Here is a 21,977-nt window from a genome sequence, read left to right on the forward strand (position 1 = left end):
ATAAAACCAAAACTATTAATATATTAAGACAAGAATTTTAGCAACTAATTCATTCATTGACTTTGAATTTATTATTTGATCTAACATGAAGGAATTGAAAATTACCTGGAACATTCAATTCATTACTTTTCCACGACAAAATGTCATCAAATAAAATTCCTAATGACAATCAGATTATCGTCATCATTTTTGTGCTTATGGGAAATGGATTAAACTCGATTCATCCTACATCTGCTCTTTATTTACCAAAGCGTGGAAGGCGCTTCATTTGAAACAGTGTGTGACGCAGCATAATACCGTGACCTGTTTGAGGGGGAATTATTATAGTAATCCCCTCCCTCTATTTCCGCCGGCCGCGGGTGGCACAGTGCCCTGCACTGGCGTGTGTTTAGAATGCCGTGGGGAGGGAGGGGTTTTGGGTTGGTTGTAGTTAGGGGGCTTGGATCAGTCTCCTGCTCAAATGCTGTCGCCAGGGTGATGTGCAGAATTGGGGACAGGCCTCACGGCTGTCGGATGGTGGTCTGCCTGGAGTCAGCGCATCTGCTACCTTCACCAGGCAAGCTTGACTTTTTGCGCCATGAGCGTTTGGTGTTGGGCCGAGAATGGATTATAAGTATAATTTGGATACATCTGCCTACATGTTTTACATACAGAACAGGCCAAAAATGTGGACACACCTTCTCATTCGATGTGTTTTCTTTATTTTCTTGACCATTTACGTTGGTAGATTCTCACTGAAGGCATCAAAACTATGAATGAACGCATGTGGAGTTATGTACTTAACAAAAAAAGGTGAAATAACTGAAAACATGTTTTATATTCTAGTTTCTTTGCTCTGATTCCTGCTTTGCACACTCTTGGCATTCTCTCGATGAGCTTCAAGAGGTCGTCACCTGAAATGGTTCTCCAACAGTCTTGAAGGAGTTCCCAGAGGTGTTTAGCACTTGTTGGCCCCTTTGCCTTCACTCTGCGGTCCAGCTCACCCCAAACCATCTGGATTGAGTTCAGGTCTGGTGACTGTGGAGTCCAGGTCTCCACTTTTTGTTAAGTACATAACTCCACATGTGTTCATTCATAGTTTTGATGCCTTCAGTGAGAATCTACCAATGTAAATGGTCATTAAAATAAAGAAAACACATCGAAAGAGAAGGTGTGTCCAAACTTTTGGCCTGTACTGTATTTGTATTTACACAGTTGTTGTGTCAGCCTTGAAAGTAATGAGCCTGTTCTGCAGGGTTTTGTGTTGTATCTGGAGCTGAAATGGTGGATTTTTTTTACCTGAAATAGTGGAATCTTCTGTGCCCTTGTTATAAAATATTTCTATCTTGTTATTGCCCATCATGGGCATGCAACTGCATTGCAGTATTGTGTGAGAGAATGCAAAACCATGAGGAAATGGTGAGGAAAACAGGATGTAAAAGCACAACGTCCCAAGACAGGGGATTTAATACCAAACGACAGCCAGACAGAGAACAGACACACACAGGGCAGCTTCAAACATGCATACACAGGTCAGAACAATCTAGAATCATGGGAACACAGGATGAACATGAAACTCCACATCAAAATCCCAAACTGGAATATCCCTGGATCCTGACAAAAACTGTTGGGAGGGAATATGAAACAAGGAAACACAAATGTTAGGGAGGATTGCAAGGAAACACAAAACTAATGCTAGTTTAGTGATATCAGATGAATACAAATGCCCAAATGAGCCTTACGGTAACAATAAATATGCAATTTTAATCTAATCCTATTGCAGAAGAGAAGTGAGTTGAAGCCTCGTGGTGACTTCATTCCTGTTGATCATGAGTTCCGTCACCTTCTGTGAAACCTTCTCTGTTTGTGTGTTATTGTGAACACACATTAGTATGTACCTGCTTTAAGGACTCTCCAAGGTCCTGAAATCCTTACTACACAAACACACACAATCATAGATGTAGATCATCACAACATTTCACACGTGATGTTATGTTTTTAGAGCTACCACTTTCGCAGACTGTAATGCGGGTTATAATGATGGCTCCCCATACAGCACAGGTCCACTAGAATAAAATCAGTCCAGCAGGGAACGCTGCTTCACACCAAGGGACAGAGCTGTGAAGAACTTTCTAAATGTTGCAGGTATTGTTGATGCAGCAAGGATCTTGGTAATTGTCAGGCTGAGAAAATATGAGATATACGACTGGGCTATGTGTTGTGGCTTAGATTACATATGTGTGTGTGTGTCACACAACACACACACGTCATGGTGTGACATATGTCCTAGCAGTTAAGAAAGCGGCCCCATAATCAGAAGGTTGCCGGTTTGAATCCCGAACCACCAAGGTGCCACTGAGGTGCCACTGAGCAAAGCGCCGTCCCCACTGTTACGTCCCCGGTCTAGGGTCAGGGACATAACAAATGGGACATATGAGTATAAACTCCAAAACGACGCAACAACACTTAATACTAATCTTTTATTACAACAAAGACATTTAAACAACAACAGAAACACAAAACAGGTCTGGGCAGTCTAAGTCCTATCTTCTCGTCCTAATCCTTCACTTCACCAACAACATTCTTCTCTACCAACAACAGTCTATCTTCCACAAACACTCTCCTCCTCTTTTCACCAACTCTCTTCTCTTCACCAAAGCAGCCACCATTTTGAACCCTCTTCCTGATTACAGCCCACCAATCACGGCAGGAAGTGGGAGGAGTCCAATCATGGCTGATGAGGAGCCACCCTGCAACATTACACAGAAAGAAAGAGAGAGACACACACACAAACACAACAGAAAACACCCATAGTCTGTCACGGGACGTCACACCCCCACCACCAAAAATCAACGTACTATGTTGATTCACCCCAAAAAAAAAAAAAAAAAAACTAAAAGGCCCGTGACAAGGCGTCAGCCAAAACGTTGTCCGTCCCACGTTTATACTTAATTTCTAAATTGAACCCGTGCAAAACCAAGGACCAGCGCATAATACGCTGATTTGTGTTTTTCATCCGAGATAAAAACACCAGGGGATTGTGGTCAGTAAAAACTAAAACAGGTTGTGCGGTAGACCCAATGTATACTTCGAAATGTTGCAATGCTAAAATCAGTGCTAGCGCCTCCTTTTCAATGGTGCTGTAGTTCACCTGATGTTTTAAGAACTTTTTTGAGAAGAAGCAGATGGGATGATCAACTCCATCCGCATCTTCCTGTAACAGCACAGCCCCAGCTCCAACAGCACTGGCATCCACCTCCAGTTTGAAAGGGCACTGGAAGTCAGGAGCAGCAAGAACAGGGGTACTGCAAAGAAGGGTTTTCACAGACATAAAAGCATTCTGGCATTCATCGTTCCAACTAAACTGTACTCTGCCTCGCAGCAGTTCAGTCAACGGACACACTACCTCCGAAAAGTTTTTACAAAAAGCCCGGTAGTATCCAGCCATTCCCAAAAATCGGCGCAGTTCCCTTTTCGATGTGGGAACTGGGAAGGCAAGAATGGCCTGAATCTTAGCCATCACAGGTTTTACCTGGCCTTGACCTACCTCTTTACCTAGGTAAGTCACAGTGGCTTTGCCGAACTCACACTTCGCCAAGTTCAAAGTCAGCGATGCATCCTGCAGCCGCTTGAACACAGCTGTCAGAGTGTGGATATGTTCGGTCCAAGTGGACGAATAGACAATAATGTCATCTAAATAAGCGTCGCAGTTTTTAATTCCACAAAGCACTTTAGCCATTAGACGCTGAAAAGTCGCTGGTGCATTACGTAACCCAAAAGGCATAACCGTATATTCTAAGAAATTATCCGGTGTGACGAAAGCAGAAATTTCAGAAGCTCGGGGAGTCAACGGAACTTGCCAGTAACCACGAAGCAAGTCTAATTTACTGACAATACGAGCCGAACCAACCCTATCAACACAATCTTCCATTCGGGGCAATGGAAAGGAATCGGGTCTAGTTACTGCATTTACTTTTCTGTAATCAGTACAGAAACGAACTGTACCATCAGGCTTAGGTACTAACAGACAGGGACTACTCCATGGACTACAGCTTGGCACGGAGAACCCATGTTCCAACAAATAATCAACCTCAGACTGCATTACCGTACGCTTAGTGGGATTTAGTCTGTACGGGTGCTGTCTGATTGGGGCATGTTCACCAACATCAATGTCATGCTTTAATACTGTAGTACATGACGGAACATCACCAAACAATGTCTTATATGTCCGAATTAAAATCATAACCTGCTCCCGTTCGTTAAGAGGCAAATGTGACAGATGAGCATCTAAGTTTTGTAAGATCACACTGTTGTGTAATCTGGGCGAAGACACAGGAACATTTCCTAGATGTAACCCATCCTCCTCGGGAGAATAAGCATCCAGCAGGGGCATAGAAGCCACGGATAACACAGCAGCTCCTTTACCTGGTGGATCTACATTGTCCTGTGTTGAATCACTGTCTCTCATAACGTATTTCTTGAGCATGTTCACATGACATACACGCATTTTACGTTTACGGTCAGGAGTGCGAACAACGTAATCAGTGTCACTTAACTGGGACTCAACCACATAAGGACCTGAGAATTTTGCTTGGAGAGCAGACCCCATTAGTGGTAATAAAACCAGAACTCTGTCACCCGGCTGAAAAGATCGAGAGACTGCTTTCTGATCATATCGGGCTTTCATAGACCCTTGTGCATGTTGTAAGGAAGCTCGAGCAGTAGCACAAGCATTATGAAGCCGTTCCCGAAAGGAACTGACATGATCCAGCACATTAGTCTCTGTCAATGGTTCAGCTACCCAGGCTTCTTTAAGAAGCTTGAGTGGACCACGCACGGTGTGACCGAATACAAGGTTAGCAGGACTGAATCCCAAAGACTCCTGAACAGTTTCACGAATGGCAAACAACAATAGTGGGAGACCCTCATCCCACTCTTTAGCCGAAGCTAAGCAATAAGTACGGAGCATGGACTTCAGAGTTTGGTGAAAACGTTCCAATGCTCCTTGCGACTGAGGATGGTAAGCACTTGATACCAGATGCTTTATTTGTAATTCCTCCAAAACTTGCTTAAAAAGGCGAGACAGGAAATTCGAACCTTGGTCCGTTTGGACCAATTTTGGAAGTCCAAAAGTAGAAAAGAACGTCACTAAGGCTCTCACTATATTCTTAGCCTTTAGTGAGCGTAACGGAACTGCTTCCGGGAAACGTGTGGCACTACACATTATCGTCAGCAAGTATTTAAAACCTGTTTTGGTACGAGGAAGTGGACCAACACAATCTAAAATTATCTTCGAAAATGGTTCGGTGAGGACAGGCACAGGACAGAGTGGCGCGGGTGGAATTGACTGGTTCGGTTTACCAGCCAATTGACAAACGTGACACGATCGACAATATTGAGCAACATCGGATTTCAACCCAGGCCAAAAGAAATGGCGCAAAATCCTGTTATATGTTTTTGTTACTCCTAAGTGTCCAGACATCACGTTGTCATGCCCTAAACACAGCACCTGAGACCGAAATTTAAGAGGAACCACCACTTGATATACTGAATTCCAACCTACGTCATCAGCAGTTGGAGGATTCCACTTCCTCATCAAGATCCCTTTATCCCAGAAAAAGGCTACCGAATTTGCAGTTATGTTGGCCTTGTCAACAACAGCCGAACGACACTGCGTTAAAGTAGAGTCTTTTCGCTGCTCCTGGGATATAAGCGTTTTACTTACAGGCAGCGACATTGTTTCATCATCATGGACATTAACAGCGCGCGTCCGTGGCGCTCCCTCTACCACTCCGCCGTCTGATGGCGCTGCACGGGAGACCAGAGGGTCACAAACAGCCATAAACGTATCACACAGCTCATCCGTACTCTGCCGGCGTGCCTGCGCTCGGGTGACTGCACAAGCAGGGAAAACTGACTCATAACCCGGCACCACTGAAGAGGGTGGTACCGCAGGGTTATCAATGACCTCCGGAAGGGGAAGAACTTTCCCTCCAGCCAAATCGTTCCCAAGAATAAAATCGATTCCCTGCATAGGCAGTTCGGGGCGCACTGCGACTTTGCACGAACCTGAAAATAAAGCACAGTGCAGGTTTAGAACGTGCAGTGGCACTTTAACGATGCCTAGTTCAATACCCCGCACCAGTACATAAGAGCCACAGAACGTGTCATCAGAAAAGGGCCAGACATTCGCTAAAACAAAAGACTGCGCAGCACCGGTGTCTCGTAAAATGCGCACTGGCACTGCACTACTGTTTCCAGCAGCTGCGGAAACTGTACCAGCAAGCACAAAAGGTTCATAGACAGGATCAACAATAGTGGGGACACTCACAGCAGACTGAACAAACCCAACCCCTTTTGGTGAGGATTTAGGAGGTGAACCGCGCTTCTTTAAGAGTTTTGGGCATTTAGCGATGAGGTGGCCGGTCTCGTGACAATAAAAACATGCGCGACAATCACTAAAGGAAACGGGCGAAGATCGAAATACGTTCCGATCCCGTCGGAAACTCACATCCCGATCTGGTTTTCGTGAGACTGAATGAAACACAACTTTATGAGTAAGCACGAATTCATCTGCGCAGACGGCTGCCTGCGCCAGCGTGGACACTTTCTGGTCGTTCAGATGAGTGGCAACAGCTTCCGGGACGCAGTTTTTAAATTCCTCCAAAAGGATTAATTCACGAAGCTGTTCCCACGTACTGACCTTACTGGAAACACACCACCGGTTAAACAAAGCTTCTTTCTCTCTGGCAAACTCCACATACGTAATTTGCTCACCCTTCCTAGACTTCCGGAATCTTTGACGGTACGCTTCCGGGACAAGTTCGTACGCGTTCAGAATTGAACTCTTTACCACATCATAGTCAGAGCTCTGCTGCAAAGAAAGTGAAGAGTAAACTTCCTGAGCCTTGCCCACAAGAACACATTGCAGTAGCAGCGTCCAAACAACTTTAGGCCACTGTAAAGTTGTTGCTACTCGTTCAAAGTGACTAAAATATTTTTCCACCTCGTCCTCAGAAAATGGAGGCACCAGTCTAATATGTCGGCTGACATCGAAAACAGGGGTTTGCGACTCGACAGACAGGACAGACTTGGAAGCTAATTCAAGTTCGAGACGCTTTAATTCTAGGTCTCGTTCTTGACGTTCACGCTCAAACTGGCGTTCGCGATCACGTTCTTCCAACTCCATTTGCCTAAGGTGCAACTGGCGTTCGCGATCATGTTCTTCCAGTTCCAATTGCTTGAGTTGTAGCTGATGCGCTAGCTCCTTTTCACGCAGCCCACGAGCTTCTCGGTCAGCCCGCAGTTTTGCTGCTTCAAGCTGCATCTGCTTCTCTTGCAGTGACATTTCCTTTAACCGAATTTCACTAGAGAAACTCTCGCCGGACTCTTCCAAGCCCTCAGCAGAAAGTGGACTACCAGATTTAACACATGGTACACCCTTTTCCACCAAACCGACTTTTAACGCTGTTACTAATAAGTCTTTCAACTTTCTATCGGCGCTGGCAATGGGTATGCCATAAAAGTCAGCTACACCCAATAGCTGCTCCTTGGTTAACTCTGCTAACATCTCATCGGAAGGGAACTCAACAAAACCCTCAAAACCTGTTGCCATAGTGACCTGTAATTCTAATCTCACAACAAAATATAATTTGAATTACTTTGTGAACCCACCAAAACAAAGAGAAACTACACAGACCCAACCACGGCTCACTGGTATGTATACCAGAGTCAGTCTGCTCCTGTGGGATTCTAGGAACTCCAGCTCCTAATCTACCTAACCAGCCAGCTACCTAAGATCTAGCTAGTCTTCAGGGAAGTTACCAGTTTTAGGCACCTTTAAACGCAAGCTCGCAACATTTCCAGTCTCTGACTGAGACAGAAATGCTCGACGCGTACCTCCCCCTGGATTTTTCCCCAAAAACAATAAACCAAAACAACAAACAAACATAACAAACAGCGTCCGTTGGAAGGACCCGCTCAAGGCAGAACCCAGCTGGACAGCTCTACCTATCCAGAGTTCACCAGAAAACCCACATAAACAGAAAAAAACTCAAACTTACCCAGATGAGAACAGTTGCCAAGGTCCACACAATATCCTACCTACGCGATAGGAAATCCCGGACGAGCCCCCAAAATTTGTTACGTCCCCGGTCTAGGGTCAGGGACATAACAAATGGGACATATGAGTATAAACTCCAAAACGACGCAACAACACTTAATACTAATCTTTTATTACAACAAAGACATTTAAACAACAACAGAAACACAAAACAGGTCTGGGCAGTCTAAGTCCTATCTTCTCGTCCTAATCCTTCACTTCACCAACAACATTCTTCTCTACCAACAACAGTCTATCTTCCACAAACACTCTCCTCCTCTTTTCACCAACTCTCTTCTCTTCACCAAAGCAGCCACCATTTTGAACCCTCTTCCTGATTACAGCCCACCAATCACGGCAGGAAGTGGGAGGAGTCCAATCATGGCTGATGAGGAGCCACCCTGCAACATTACACAGAAAGAAAGAGAGAGACACACACACAAACACAACAGAAAACACCCATAGTCTGTCACGGGACGTCACACCCACACACTGCTCCCCAGGGCGCCTGTCATGGCTGCCCACTGCTCACCAAGGGTGATGAGGTGATTTTGATGAGAGAGGACTATTAACTTCAAGGGCAATATTGGGTTTAAAGGTATAAAAGTGTTACATAGTTGTTACCACGGTTCTCGGAAGTTTATTTAAGACATGCATGAGTGAGATGGAGTGATGCCATCACACAGCCTGTGTGGTTATTCAAATGCGTGACTGGCAAAGCAGGAATCTGCCCAGTGCCCACAGGGTGGCACTGGCTCGGCACCACACCTTGGAACTTCAGCTGTGCCAGCAGGAGACTAGGGAGCTCACAGCACTGGGGTGAGCAGGTACAGAGAGAAAGGCACCATATTATCCTCATAGCTCCTACTTATTTGTAATATTTGCCCAATTCTGAAGTGTAAAAAAGAAAATGGATTAATACACAAGTTGTCACATTAGATACATTTTTCAAAATAGGAAGGTTCTGATCTGACCAAAGGGATAAATTCACCTCACTCATGTCGTACAGCTCAGGTCAAAGTCAAGTCAACAACTAATTTTCGCAAAAAAGCGATCAGATATTCGTAGTACCACAGATGTCTCTTTTTCCCCAATTCTCCACAGCTAGTGATGGTTTCCATGCAGGAAAAATGGTCAGGAATAACAAATAAGAAATGTTTCAATTAAGAGCACTAGGTGGCAGCCTTGTGCACGAGCTGCCTGGTGGATTTTACAGAGGGAAATATAATAATAATAATAATCCATGTCCGTGTTCCTCCACATCCATTGCTTTCCCAGGTCAGCAGCAGGATGGTGGGATCCGTCATTTGCTGGCTGAGACTGGTGTTTACCAGTGGGCTGTTGCTGTAGTGGCTGTAAGTGTGCTGGAAAAATCTATAAACTGTCAAGTGTTGAGGCTGCTGATGTCCATCAAAGCGAAGCATCAGCTGACATGGTGTGAGCAGCTGGTTACAGCTGTGCTGCTGTCTGCAGGCTCTGTGTATGTGTGTGTGTGTTTTTCATCTAAATGAGGACAAATTTCTGATAGGAGTCTGTACTCATAAGTACAGACCATTCTGTGAAATTTGAGAGACATCTTGCCTGGTTCTAATTAGGGCTGCGTGGTATAAACAGTATGCAATATAAATTTAGCCAATGGGAGAGAATTTGATTATGCCGGCCTACCGGTATTATGCCAGCCTAATATCCGCTCCTTGCAAAAATGATCGTGTCACCTGTGCGAAGCGAAGAGCCATTAGTTCCGGGCTGGATGTTTAAGGCCTTAAATATCATTCAAATGACTAGTAATCCTTAAATATTTCATTCAACCTGTCAGTAATCTGCCGGTCACTGCAATTGTGTACTATTTTATAGATTTATGGGTAATGTTTTGCATGTCAGATTTACAACTGAATACAGAAAATCAAAAAATAATTATGTGATCAGTCGCATCATACAAATACCTGGCATTTATGGGTGTGACAGAAAGTCCACTTTCAGTAGAATTGGGCAGATATTGTTTTATCTGGTATACAGTTATGCTATGTGTTGATGTAAAAAGTTTATTGTACAATGAGTTGGACAGTCTACAGATAAATTTATTTTGCAATATGAATTGTATGCCATATCTCAGAGCCCTAGTTCTAATGCAACACATTGACAACCATGTATGCAAGTGTTCGGATGCAGCTCCACTGGAGGGAGAGAGGAGATTTACCTTCAATCTTCCACTTCCTCTCGATCTCCTTTGCCATTGTAATTTGGGGAATTCATGGCATACAGCCCCAGACAGCCAAGGTTAATTGCGTTTTAAGAATGGGCACGATGACAAATTATGAATTGTAGACACTGTGTCCTTGAAGTTCACACATGTACACACACACATGCACTCACACATGCTAATCTATGAAACCTTGGTACAGAAAGCTATCTTTTTATAGCCTGTGTGGTTTTACAGGCTACACATTTAAATAGCTTTAAATAGCCTGTGGTCTTATTGATGGTTATTCTGTAGATGAAGCAAAGAAAGTTATGTTAGCATTTAAGTAAGGACTGAATTAAATGGCTTTGTAGAGACATACATAGGCATCTAATTTTCTTTCATGTATTGAACAGCTGTTAACTGTTCATTGGTGACGGCTTTCATGAATATGCGAGAGCTCGATTGTTTGGTGTGCCTGATGCCCTGATTCTGTGCACCTGATGTTAAGGGTATACATGTAACCTCATTGTGTCTAATCCTGTTTATGTGAGTCATGTGATTGTGTCCTTTTTTCTGCCCTGTACTGCCATTGTGACACCGATACATAATACCCGTCGCCAACTTTGTTATTATTATTACAGTCTTGACCATCATTTTCAGATATAAGGTGAGTACCGCCTGTGACATTTGGTTTTCTTTGTCATCGGTTTGTAGAGACCCCAGAATATATGAATGTGAAAGTCTATTGTACTGTTTCTGTCTGGACTGAATCACAAATGAACACTTAAGGTTTTGTCAATCAGAATGTTTACTTGAATATAATAATTGTACAATTAACACACACACACATGCAAGCATGCTCTCATTGTCACCACACACATCTCTGTGCTTCATGTTCTTGTTGTAGATGAAGGCTGCCAGGGTCATGCATTATGCTGTCGGGAGTGCGTGTAAGATAAAGTGCTTGTAAGATCCTGTGGATGATCTGTAACGTTCCTGCGCTTCCTGAGCCCCTCGGTGTGGAGTAAACACACTCCTCATCACCACGGCCCGTCTGGCATCCTCGTCCTCCTCAGCCTCTCGTTAGTAAACGCTGGAAAAGCTGACTGCTGTTTCCACTTCCATCTGTCACGGTTGCCGGGGTCTCTTAAGCACCGTGGCCACGTAACCTCAGTTTAATGGTTACCCCCACATCTGCCTGTCTCCCTCTCTCTCTCTGGCCCTTGAAATTCCATCAGTGTGTTGCAATCAGAGTCTAATAACTAAATGTTTCACAGAACATGATTAGAAAACGTTAATTTTGTAACGTTAATTTTGTTAGGATCTCACCACTTTTCTCTAATGTAAACCTACATTGGATGATCTGGCCTTTGCAGGATGTTTAGCAAAATGTAAAAAGTGGAACAAAAAATTTTTGTTACAAGTTCTACACTTTACAAAAAACAAGGTTACGAACCTCTACAACCTTAAGATAACTGTGTGGAACACAACAACAGACAGTTCAGATTCAGCAGAAAGGAATAATATTTTTCAAAATTCCCACAGTTTGACGTCAATGAATTGGGAATGATCAGATGGGAATATGCTATCTTTTCATGTGTTAATTATCACAGCTCCGTCCAACCAGACGACAAGTCTAATGTACTCTCTAACGATCAGATCCTGTCCCAGGGACTAAACCAAGGAGCTCAGAATAATCTTCAATAGCGAGACAATCCCTAGAAACATAATGAAAGCTATTTAAAAACAATAATGTCTGAGCCGTTAGGGGGATTAGGTTTTAATAAAGGCGGTTGATAATGAGAGTTCTGGACGACCCTTCCTATATTTTCCAGCTCGGGGTCAACAACAACACTACACTAAGCCCTGTGCAGTGGAACCAAGTATTCCATGTTCCTCATCCAGGTCTGTGTTTGTCTTTCATTTGTGGAACAGAGGATGGCAGAGGATTGGAGGTCAAACCACAGAGAGGACTTTGTGATTGCAGGTTCTTTCCTGGCTTCTGCTGGTCATCTATGTTTTTTTTGTCTTGGTACACTCACTGCGTCTCTAATCTCTTTAAATGTGACTGAAAATGGTGACCTTTACATTGAACAGTCAATGCAGGACCAAAGGTAGCATCCCTTTGCCCTACCACTTGGCCCAACCCCATCTTCTCTTTTACTCAATTTGGAGTCTGCATCCATCTCTTTCACACCTTGGATTGGCTACATGTAAGACCATTTTCCACAGAAATCGTGCACAATAAAACATAATAAAGTTCAAACAGAATCTGTAGGAGCCTATATACTTCATGTTAGCTATGACAGAGAGAAAGAGGAACAGGGAGATGGGTGTGGATCTTAAATAAAACAAACCTGCAGACTCCCATAGCCAATAAAAGGAAAATCTATTTTAATTACTGGAAAAACATATTTGTTGCAGAACTTTTCCTGTTGTGATTAAGATCTAGTGCATGGGTCATCACCCCCATTACAATAATGAACGATGGAATATCTTGTAGAAGAATGGTTTTCATTCCTTCATTACCAAGGACTGGACAATCAGTGAGGAGAACATGAGATGTTCTGTTGGCATACGTTGTTTAGTGTTATGGATCAGCCGCAATTGTTCATCCTTTCAACTGTTCTGCAGTCGACAAAACTAGAGCATCAGACCTCCCCAAGAACCTCGGTTTGTTTCTAATTGTACAAGTAGCCCCCCCCCCCCACAAGATTAAAGTCCCCGGCAAGGGCCCCAAACAAACAAACAGAGTGCGAGGTGGGACACTGCCAATGTCATCTCCTCACACTCGCATTGTAATCTTTTTATTCGTGTGTTTGACAGCTGCTCTGCTGGCCCATGGCCTGATGGGAGCTCACACCAAGGGATGCCATCCTTGCTCAGTAGAAATTCATCATTATATGTAGCGCAGCTCATTGGTGGACATTGACGATGATGGATGAGAAGGAGGATGCAGGCCTGGATGAAGGAGCCCACTAATAGCAGTATAAGCAGTATGCGATAAACAGTTTGCAGTAAAGCTGAGCTAGTTGCAAAACTAATAACTTGCAATGGAGCTAATGCAGTCTAGCTTTTATTATGGTAAAGTTTGGGACTGGGCTAAGTGGTGGCTCCAATGCATCATCAACCCATGATTTGTAGGGTGATATTAGCCTAATGGTTAAGAGACCCGCCTATTAGCCAGAAGACCACAAAGGCACAAGTTTAAACACCACTACTATTGTGTCCCAGAACAAGACACTTAACCCTGAGTTGCTCAATGGGGACTGTCTTTGTAAATACTGATTAATAAATGCCATAAATGTAAATGCAAATGTTGATTTACACCCCGGCAAAAGAATCCTGAATGCCTGAATTGTTGTAGTAGCCTAGTCGGTAACACACTCACCTATGAACCAGAAGACCCAGGTTCAAATCCCACTTACTAACATTGTGTCCCTGAGCAAGACACTTAAACATTGATAAATGTCATAAATGTAAATGCAAATGTTGATTTACACCCCGGCCAAAGAATCCTGAAACCAAAAATGTTGAAAAAATGTTTACTGTTGTAACTCCACAATACAGTGACTCAAAGTTCACAGTCTTTTCTATGAATTTCATTTACATTCTAACAGTCCTAGTACCTGTGACCCTCTACAAACACTTATTCGATCTGTAATGTTCTCTTGCATATATGCATATGTATCGATGTGTTTTTGTTGGTTTCTTGCCATTTTTTGTCTTCTCTGCCAGTGTGTTTGTGTGTGCGTATGAACTCGTGTCCTCACACAGCTATGAGTGCGCTGTGTGTGGAGATAGCGATCGTCTCGACGTTCCGTAAACATCTCTGTTCCCGGCAGTGACCGAGCGTGGTCTTACTGCAGGACTCCTATGTGCCAGCTGCCATGTAACACCTCTGTTAATGTTCTACTGGGCGCAGCAGGCCAGACCCCTCACCTGCTCAGAAGGCCCTCTGAGAAGACGTCCAGCAGGGAGGTGTGTGATTCTGGCCCACTGTGTCCTTGACAAAGACCTGTATCTACAATCATTTTTTTGCTAGTTGCTGCAATCAGTATCATCAGATACAAAGTCAGTCTACAGCACACTCACTTTATTAGAATATTATGTATGTAGATTTATGAACAAAATGATTCCTAAATACATCTGAATGTGGACATGGACAGTTGTGAATTGATTCAAAAATGTCAAAATTGATTTTCTAAATGTTAATTGTTGACAATGCAGAAGGGAGAACTCAGAAGTGCAGGAGTGCAAATAAAAATAGAAAGCGCTCATATTCCAACTACACCAGCATCAGCTCTGCAGGTAGTGCTTAGTGGACTCATATTCACAAATGGTCGAGAGGACCATTTGTTGGCTCAAAAAGCCAAGGCCGGCCCATTTTCCACTGCAGCAGAGCTCCTCAAGACCTGGTCACCTGAGGTCCCTGTGTCAACCAGAACAGTTTGTCGGATTCTGTCTCGAAATGGCCTCCTTGGTTGAATCAGTGCGCAGAAGCCAGCACTAAACAAAAGACAATTGAAAAAACATGTGGCATTTGCCAAGGCCCACTGCCTGCTAAAAGGATGGACGATGGAAAAGTGGCAGAAGGTGGATTTTTTCAGATGAATCAGATGTTGCAGGAGACCTACTGGAGCCAACATGGATCCGAGATTCACCAAGAAAACAGTGAAGTTTGGTGGCTGAAAAATCATGGTCTGGGGTTACATCCAGTATGGGGGTGTGCGAGAGATTTGCAGGCTGGAAGGCAACATCAATAGTCTGAAATAGCAAGAAATCTTAGCTACCTTTTATATTCCCAACCATTAAAGAGGCCAAATTCTGCAGCAGGATGGTGCTCCATCACACACTTCCATCTCCACATCAAAGTTCCTCAAGGCAAAGAAGCTCAAGATGCTCCAGGATTGGTCAGCCCAGTCACCAGACATGAACATCATTGAGCATGTGTGGAGTAGGATGAAAGAGGAAGCATGGAAGACGAAACCAAAGAATATTGATGAACTCTGGGAGGCATGCAAGACTGCTTTCTTTGCTATTCCTGATGACAAATTGTTTGAATCCTTGCGAAATAGCAGGTGTTTCTACAAAATAGATAAGCGACAAGACTTTTGTCAGGGACTGTATTTTGTGGTTCATTTATAAATGCAAATCAAGAAAAATACAGGATACATTTGCATTTACGGCACTTATCAGACACCCTTATCCAGAGTGACTTACAATCAGTAGTTACAGGGACAGTCCCCCCCCTGGAGCAACTCAGGGTTAAGTGTGGTGCTCAGGGGCAGAATGGTATTAAGTGAGGTTTGAACCTGGGTCTTCTGGTTCATAGGCGAGTGTGTTACCCGCTAGGCTACTACCACCCTACCACCCAAAAAATACAAGAAGTAGCCATTTAATCATCTCACCACAGCCATCTGAACTGTAACTGAATTGAATCATGAGGTACCAAGAGATTTGCACTCATTGTATTTAACAAGTATTTGAGTATTTTGCTCTCCATTAACTCATATTCTGAAATTAGCCCTTTTCTCAGCAGCGTCTAACTAGATATGGCATCCACTGAGACTGCAGTTCTGCACCAGAATTGGGCCTTTATGTTCACATCTCATCATGTTCATGTTAACATGATTATCATATTTTAGAGTCTTTATGTAGATATAATAATATATTTGTAAAAATTCAGCAGTGTCTGAGACAGGGGGCGCGTGCTGCTCTGAGATGTGCCCTGCCTGTTCCCAGCTCCCTGCTTAATGTGCCTCCTGTCCGATCTACCAGCAAAGACCAACAGCAAAGAGGCAAGTAGCAACGCTGTCAAATATGGACTCATAAATTCGAGTGGGGGTAAACTTATGCAAGGCTCGTAATCCCTCACGGAAAAGCAAATCCAGGCACTTAGTCGATTCGCCCAGCCCCCAAGACGCATTTATTTAAGGAAACGGTTTAATCCAAATATACGTCCCCAGTTTTGTCATCTGGTGTGATGCATTATGTAAGGGCCTATTTATGCGCCGACCCCCACTCCAAGCAGCCGCTGCCTCTTCCCCGGGTTCATTCATTATTTAATATCATGATTGGCCACGTTGTACGATTGCTGCTATTCATAGCGTCTGCCGCCACCTCCCTGTAGGTCCCTGCTTTATTGCTGGTAATTTGCTGATGGACAACAAAGTGTTTGGGATCAGCGAGCACTATTAGTGCTGGAATTATAGCTGTCAGCGATCAAGAAACAGCATCTCGGTGGATGCCCGTTTGTTTTTGTCTGCTTTGCCTCATCCAACCTGGTTTTACTGTAATTACTACAGACAAAAAGATATTTGGTGGGTCAGTCTGAAATCCTGTATAAAGCAGAGTTAATCCCATTGGAATTGTCCATAATCCAGGCAAAATTGGTCCTAATCCTGTTTAGACGGGTGCTGGATCACATTTTTTCGTGACACGCAGTGTGCAATGACACCTCACCGCCTGGCACACAGTCGCCAGGGTGACAGCTACGATTTGCCAAGAGCCATTCACTGTCAAGGTCATGGCAATGACCTTGATAAACCTGTCTAGACCATTTTATACGGTAATAGCGCTCGCTGCATTCAGCATCCTCTGACACACACACACACACAAAGTAAACCTTTCAGATGTTCTTTGTTGTGGCAGATGTGACTGAAAGTAGGTGAGTGCTCTTTGTTTGGAGTGGACAGTGGACTGGAAGGTGTGAATGAAAGACAGATTGCAGGGTAACACTCAAATTGACTGTTGAAGCAGGTGCTGCAAGTGCAGGCGATGGTGGAGCCACTCCGTCTATCTGTGTGTTAGGGCTGCCATGAAATATTGATACATTTTATTTGATGTATTTATTGGCATGTTATTTTATGAATTAAACATGTTGAATGAAAACTTTCCAAAGAGAATTTTGCTCTCGTTTGCATGTCACTGAATAGAAATGAGCCTTTGTAATTGACATTTAGTCATTAAATGATCAGATCTTTCTCAATGTCATGAAAAAGACATGAATACTATGTCTAGTTGGCCAAACAGAATTGTGGAATAACAGCATTTGCATGGTTTACATTTACATTTAAGGCATTTGGCAGACGCCCTTATCCAGAGCGACTTACAAGTGCATGTTTGGTTTGGTAGAGGATCGATATGATCGATTCCAAGCAAAGAAAACATGTATTGTATACTTGAGCTCAGTGTTGCCAGATTGGGTAAATCTGATTATGATAGCAATGCTAGTGCAGAATAGGTATTGTCAGTTTTTGTGAGTGTCTTGGTGACACTAATTCTACTAAATTTGTGACTGTGATGTACTGACGGGAGTGGTTTTAAATGATTTAGAATGAGGAAGCAATGATAAAAAACATTTAAGTGACACCAACAACAGAGGGTGTGTAATCCTGTAAATCCTGATATACTTGATGTGACATTAGGTTAAACATGTGCTTAAATTTTACTGTTGAGTTGGTAATTTTGTGTAGTCAACATCTAACCGTAAATTATCTGCTTGTCTTGTCTGCACCATTACACTGCTCTTAAGCCCAGATAGTATTGGTTCTTGCGTCACTGATGTAGTACAAAAGTAGATATATTGCCATTATAAATATTTTACAGCAACACTGCAGCTGGTTCTTTTTGAGTTGGGGACAGCAGATGCCTTTGGGGACCATATAGTATTGTGTTTTGTCTCTAGACTGTTGCAAGACACTCAGGGCACTAGGTTGATGAATAAAATGCTGCTGGAGACTCTGTGTGCCATTATTTGTCAAGAATGCAAGTGTGTTTTGGTGTGCAAGTGTGTGTTTTGCTACTGTACAGTCATGATTATGAAGGAATGGGTCGCGATCAGTCAGGATTTGGCCCAGAAGTTGATTGACAGGTCTTGAAAAAAAGGTCCAACACCGCAAAAAATATTTACTCTTTGCATAAACTTGATGTAATTGCCAATAAAAGTCTTTGAAACGTATAAAATGCTTGTAATTATCCTTCAATACACCACAGGAACAACTGAAACAACTGTAACTTTTGGCCTTGGCTGTAGCTTGTGTTGTTCTGTGGAAGCATTTTAGGAATTGAGTGATGACCCTGTAGCACCACCCTTTTTTTACATTACCCAGTATCCCAAAGAGAAATGGTAGTTTGGGCACTTGTGTAGTTACACACATACAAACACACACACACACACTGGCTTATGTCGTCAGCTGTTATTGCTTGTTGGCCTGTAAGCTCTTCGTATGCGTAGGTTCTCTTGTGCCAATTTCTTTTTTCAGCTCTTTGATCATAGTGGGTTTGTTGGATCTTAAGGACACTCTGGGCAGTGGCACAAGCTGACCCAATTACAGCTGCACTGGCAAGATCCTTGTTTACTTGCCACTTTATTAGGAGCTGAACTGCAGCACAGGTTCACCCCTACCAACATCCAACACCATCCATGGATGAATGAAGTGGGTCTACAACAATTTTCACCGGGCATTGCAGCGGGCAGACCCTCCCCCGGCCACCTGCAGGAGAGACACATTTTTAAACATGGCAGCAGGCGAAAGCAACTCCAGCGTTAATTCTGCAGCACCAAGCCTGCTAGAACATGTGAAAAAGCAAGAGGACTGTCTGGAAGCATTTCAGATATCAACCAGGTAAACAGGGAAAAAAACATTACAAATAATTGTTAGTTTTATTTATTTATTTAGTTGGTCATTTATTTACATTTACATTTACAGCATTTATCAGACGCCCTTATCCAGAGCGACTTACAATCAGTAGTTACAGGGACAGTCCCCCTGGAGACACTCAGGGTTAAGTGTCTTGCTCAGGGACACAATGGTAGTAAGTGGGATTCGAACCCGGGTCTTCTGGTTCATAGGCGAGTGTGTTACCCACTAGGCTACTACCACACTTATTTATTTGTTTTTATATATTCAATTTAAAGGAAAGGGCTCGGAAGGAAACACTTTGTGTGTGTGTGTGTGTATATGTATGCATGTATGTATGTATGTGTGAGTGTGTATATACACACACACACACACACACACACACACATCATGAAAAGGTTACCCTGAAGTGAGAGAGTGATAGTGAATGGTAGGGAGGGAACTGAGTTGAGTTGAGTGAGTGACTCATTCCTAGAAGAAACTGAAATGTGATTTTATGTACACAGAACAGAACTCGTGAGGGGAAACCTGTTCCTCTGTGTCTTTCAGGACGCATAAGTGTCAGCCTCATCTGTCAATCACGCTTCTCATTTAGAAGCGAGTGTCTCTGGAAGCGAGTGCAAACCTCAGAAATCGCGGCGTGTTCCTTGTTGTATGTCAACAAGGTCTGATCCACAAAGGACATAACAGTATTGGAAAAGGCCTTTTTTATTCTTCACGCTGGTAGAAATTGTGTTGGAGAGCTTTTTCGGTTTTGTCGACAGTTGTGTAATGATGGTACTCAGGCATCTAGTGAGTGGCACCCCATGGGAAATTTGATGACTATAATCTTTCGGGAAACGCAAGCTGTGACAATTTACTGTTGGCTTCATATGAAATGGGTTTTGGTTTCATGCTTTATCTTATCTTTATCTGTTGAAGCCTTTTTTTTTTTGGTCATATTCAAAGGCTTTTTCGATGAATCGCCGCAACCCAAATAAACATTTATAAAAAAATGTGCATATTGTATTAACCGATTCTCTCATTTTAAAGTTAATTCTGAAAATGTGTGTGTGGGTTACTATAAGCTAACATTGAGGACAGACAGAAGTACTACCTAAAATGTAACAAAAGTACACTACCTGTTAAATTTGTAATAATATTGCATGTCGTGAAAAGTGTGAAGGAGTTAAAATAAATCCTTCGCCTGTGATCTGTGGGTCAGCCTGAATAGTGATTCCATTAACACATTTATTTAAATATCGTATATAGGTAAACTAACAAATCTTTACAATACTACTGTTTTTTCTTCACATTAATAATTGTCATCATTCACTAATTGTATTAACCAACTGCAGATATCTAGCTGTAATAACACTGTGTGATGAATGTGAAACTGTAGACATGTCTTACTTTAGGTCCTCACAAACATGTCACATGTGTTTGTGCTTGGAGTACAATTTTTTTTAAAAAATCTTTATCTTATAAGCATTAAAGGTTCTTTTCTGTGTAAATGTAGCACGTTGATTTCACTCTCCCAGGTTGTTAATGGAGCTTTTCTGTGCAGATGCAGGACACTCATTACAACTCTCTTGTAATCTCCGCAATCACTATCGGCTAGCGCTATTAGCCTAACTGCCTTGGCCGGTATCAGTGCATTAGAAGCCATTAATTTCCAGCCCGGCAAGGTGCAGCAAGTGTACCCACGTGTGATTCAGGTACAGGGGAAACAGGCCGTTTTTGACCCTCAATGTTGCCTGTACGACCAGGTCTATTTGGAGGAGGCTGCTTATTCACAGCAGAAGTGGCTTTCCATTCGGAAAGGACAAAGCAAGGCGCCCTGTCTGGATTGTTGGTGGTGGAAAGATAAACACCCTGCCAACCCCCTCCGCTGGTTTGACCGTGGTGCTCTGTGTCGAGGTTAAACATGACCTGCTGTCCTGCAACTCTAGGCTGCATCCATTGGCTTTCCATTCTTCCCTCGCATTGACCTGGTGTTCTTTCCATTCCACGAGATGTTCTTTTGTTAGCATCTGACCAAACCCATTTTCCTCCTTCATGCTATTCTGGTGCTTTGAAAAGCATGAAGCCAATTCACTGCTTGATTTATTTATAGGTTAGTGTATCTATTTATGGGATTCTGCGTTCATTCTGTCTTTAGTTCTAACATTTTCCTGATTCAGCTGCATGACACGTTCATTGTCTGGCATTACTATTAAACTATTGTGCGGCATCATTGTAAAGCTCTAACTGCTTCGACTCTTTAGTCTCTCCCGCCTATCACTGTTATGTATGTCTAGAAAGTTACAAAATATTAATTATTTAATGGCAAAGAGTAACTGTTGCTGAATACACCAGTACATGCAGTAAGTATGGGTGTTGCGGGACAAGCAGCTCAGCTCACAAGACGATTCGCGATGCATACATACAAGGTTCAGGAACACGGCGCTAGCAAATTGGTGATAATATGACTGCAACTGACTATGCCAATCATTGGGTCTAGCTTTTCTTTTGTTAGTTCTGTTGTATACGCATGTAGGTATGCATCTTTTCTATTCTTGGTAGGCATGTCTGCCACACAGGAAGCACATTTGTGGTGACCAATCCGTGTTTCTCTCTCATGACAAAACACAAACAGATAGATAGATAGATAGATAGATAGATAGATAGATAGATAGATAGATAGATAGATAGATAGATAGATAGATAGATAGATCACCTTGTTGATGTCAATGTTGATGTCTATGTGTGAACAAAAGCGGACTTGATGTCAATGTGGACAATGTATTGTTTCTATTAGTACCTGCCACGCAAATGCATCACACCCTTAGCAGTAAGACATTTGTTCCACTTTGAATATCAGTTGTGGTCAGTCCACGGTGCGCACTGTGTGCAGTGTGTTGGAGGAGTGATCTGACAGATTCCGTGTTCATGATGCATACAAACATACTCTCTCATCGGAGTCAAACAGGCCATTCTTTCATCATTGTAAAGCAAATTAAATTGAATTTAATGGAATTGAACAGAGCATGTATTTGGGTGCATTTTTATGCAATGATTAATTTCAATACCGCGTTCTTTTTTCGGCGCG

At 42.9% G+C, this 21,977-nt stretch overlaps 1 protein-coding gene and 1 long non-coding RNA gene across 4 annotated transcripts in view; one reads left to right on the plus strand and one right to left on the minus strand.

Annotated features, from left to right (window-relative positions):
• The window catches only part of LOC114774590 (calcipressin-2-like), a 63,764-nt gene that overhangs the window by 12,997 nt on the left and 28,790 nt on the right, over positions 1–21,977 (plus strand). The gene's annotated exons all lie outside the window — the stretch shown is intronic.
• Positions 2,922–6,772, minus strand: LOC114774591 (uncharacterized). 2 transcript variants are annotated; one of them, XR_003744830.1, is made up of 3 exons: positions 6,683–6,772; positions 5,705–6,048; positions 2,922–3,253 (listed from the first exon to the last, which is right to left on the minus strand). It is a non-coding gene; the product is annotated as an uncharacterized LOC114774591 (long non-coding RNA). The 2 variants fall into 2 exon arrangements; XR_003744829.1 differs by having other exon boundaries at positions 2,922–3,284.

Source organism: Denticeps clupeoides, unplaced genomic scaffold, assembly GCF_900700375.1.
Source record: "Denticeps clupeoides unplaced genomic scaffold, fDenClu1.1, whole genome shotgun sequence".
Taxonomy (NCBI): domain Eukaryota; kingdom Metazoa; phylum Chordata; class Actinopteri; order Clupeiformes; family Denticipitidae; genus Denticeps; species Denticeps clupeoides.